The sequence below is a fragment of the Arachis hypogaea genome, chromosome 12, assembly GCF_003086295.3.
Source record: "Arachis hypogaea cultivar Tifrunner chromosome 12, arahy.Tifrunner.gnm2.J5K5, whole genome shotgun sequence".
NCBI lineage: Eukaryota > Viridiplantae > Streptophyta > Magnoliopsida > Fabales > Fabaceae > Arachis > Arachis hypogaea.
The window spans coordinates 54,107,130-54,110,202 of NC_092047.1; the positions used below are offsets into that span (position 1 = coordinate 54,107,130).

General features: G+C 39.7%; 1 non-coding gene across 1 annotated transcript; it reads left to right on the forward strand.

Annotated features, from left to right (window-relative positions):
* Positions 1 to 1,276: 1,276 nt before the first annotated feature.
* Positions 1,277 to 1,399, forward strand: LOC112731771 (small nucleolar RNA snR34). Its single transcript, XR_003167533.1, has one exon. It is a non-coding gene; the product is annotated as a small nucleolar RNA snR34 (small nucleolar RNA).
* Positions 1,400 to 3,073: the final 1,674 nt, after the last annotated feature.

Here is a 3,073-nt window from a genome sequence, read left to right on the forward strand (position 1 = left end):
GCAACAAGCAGAGAAAACCTTTGTACCTCCACTGCCATATCCCCAGAGGTTCAACAAAGAAACCAAGGACCAACAATTTCATAAGTTCCTTGAAACTTTCAAAAAGCTGGAAATCAATATTCCCTTGGCTGAAGCACTTGAGCAAATGCCTCTGTATGCCAAGTTTTTGAAGGAGCTTATCAACAAGAAAAGAAGTTGGCATGAGAAGAAAACTATACTGCTCACTGAGGAATGCAGGGCTTTCATTCAAAAAGGGTTTCCCCCTAAGCTTGAAGATCCAGGGAGCTTTTTGCTACCTTGCACCATTGGGGAATTAACCATCACTAAAGCAATGTGCGATCTAGGAGCAAGTATCAACTTAATACCATCCTCCTTGGTAAAAAAGCTGCATATAGAGGAAGTTAAACCAGTACAGATATCTCTAGAGCTAGTAGATAAGTCAACAGTATACCCCAGGGGTATGATTGAAAACCTTCTGGTCAAGGTGGATAATTTCATATACCCTGCAGATTTTGTGGTTCTAGATTCAGAAGGGGATGATGGTGACTCTATTATTCTGAGAAGGCCATTCTTGGCCACTGCTAGAGCTATCATAGACATAGAGGAAGGAGAATTAACTCTCAGAATACATGACAAGAGTATCACTCTGAAGGTGTTACCAGAAGCACAGTTTGGTAATGAGAAGAAAAACTATATGGAACTTGACAAGGAAGAATCACAGTTAAAGGAAGAAAGCAACAAGGCGATTCACAACAACATCCCAGGGCAAAAGATTGTGCACTGATGAAGAAGTCCAAGAGAATATTGGAGTATTAGCCACTGAAAGGATGAAAGATCCCCAAGGTAAGCCTACGGCCAGAAAAGAAAGGTCAACAAAAGAAAGGATGAAATGCAGAAACAACACAAAAAGGGGTTGGAAGAACAGGAAGATTCCAACAGAGGGGCTTTCCAAAGGTGACAAAGTGCAACTAACATATCAACAGCTGGGAGCAAGCCAATAGATTGATGACTATTACACTGTCAGCAACATACTCTCATTAGAGCACGCTGAAATTGAACACCAGAGAACAAAGAGGAGGATCACAGTCAGGGGAGACAAGTTGAGGCACTGCAACCCTCAACCACCATAAAAGAAGGCTCCAATGTCAAGCTAGTGACAATAAAAGAGCGCTCCATGGGAGGCAACCCATGATTTAAGATTTATGTCATTTTAAATTCAATAAGCTATGATCATCTGAGCATGAAATTTGTTTTCATGGACTAACTCAATGAATGCAAAAAAAAAATTTTTTTTTCATATGCTAAGACTTCTAAAGTTTGGTGTGCCTTGAAGCACACCAAACCAGTGTTGCAAACATTTTCATACTATATGCCTAGCATATGACCAAACACTAAGTTTGGTGTTTCTCTTCTCATGAAAATTAAAAAAAAATCATGCATCAATGATCATACATTATCTCTTACTGAGACTTTTCAATTAAAAAGAAATCATACTCTATGATGAAGGCATCAACTGTGATTTACCACTAGCATCTCGCATCTACCCCTTAAGCAAGATACAAGTTTGGTATTCACCAAACTTTGATCACGGATTTAGGGGCACAATTGATCGTTCATGAAAAAAAAAGAGAGAGAAAAAGGAAAATTATGATAAAAACATCTCTTATAAACATTTGACCAAGAATGACATTGGGATTTCAATTTCACTAGTTGGAGGGAGAACCACATATTTTCAACTATATGTCCAAACATTAAGTTTGGTGTCCTCCAAGGAAAGTTACGGTCCAAATGGATATAAGGAATGATAATTCATATGGTGTTAATAAAAAGAAGCACTATTGCCACGGTTTGATATAGCTAATGTGTGTTGTCTTGTTGTGATGACTAGATGGTCAAAGAACACTTTATGAAAGAGACAAGACAAAGGAAAGCATAGCATGAGGACGAAATCTCATCACATGCTTCAAAAAGAGAATCTGCCACTCCTTGAGATGATCACGGCAAAGACAATTGAAGAAGCAAGCTTTGTCTTCATTCACCCTTACATGCACACCTTTGATTCACATGGTATCTAATTGCATCCTAGCCCTTCATTGTTCATTTAAATAACATACCACCTCCAAACCATGCATGTGACCGAACCTTTGCACTCCAACCATTTAAACTTCCCTTCATCATTTCTCATCATAACAAGCTCAGCCTCAAATTTCATCCTTCTCCAAACACACATCAAAATCTCTAACATTCTTCACACTCCCTTTAACCTCAAGAGTCTCAAACAACCAAGTGATCATGGCCTCTTCCTCAAGAACCAAACGAAGAAGAGGGAAAGATCCCATGGTGGAGGAAAGCACCCCTGAATATGACCAATGGAGATTCAAATCTCGGTACCATCAGATGCAAATTGAATGGATGAATCAGAAGAAGATATATCCAGAAATTCCACTCTGGCTGCCGGATGATGGATGCCAAGAAATGAAGGACAAAATTCGAAAGAGGAGGTGGGAGGAACTCATATCACCAATCACCCGAATCAATGCTAATATCATAAGAGAATTCTATGCCAATGTCTCAGGGCTTGACATGAGTGAGGCCCCAACATACAAGAGCTATGTGCGGGGAGTGGAAGTAGATTTTAGCTCGGATGCAATCAAAAAAGTCTTGGGACTAAAATCAGTTCGCTTTAGTGAACCGGGATACCACCAAAGGGTAAATGGTGATCCGGATTATGATGGGATTGCTAGAGATATTTGTATGGAAAACTCAGAGTGGGAAGGAGATGACAAGAATAAATACAAGTATTTGAAGAGAGTTAACCTTACCCCGGAAGCAAAGGGATGGTATGAGTTGTTGAAAAGATCAATTCTGGGCACAGTAAACACCTCAGAAGTTAACAAGAATAGAGCTATTATGTTGCATTGCATAATTGTGGGAGGAGAGGTAAAAGTTCATGAAATTCTGGCAAAGGACATTCAAAAGCTGGCTGAGAAGAATTCGGCCGGATCTTGGTTGTACTATCCGAGTACCATTTGGAGGTTGTGTGCAAAGGCTAAAGTTCCAATGGAAGAGGAGA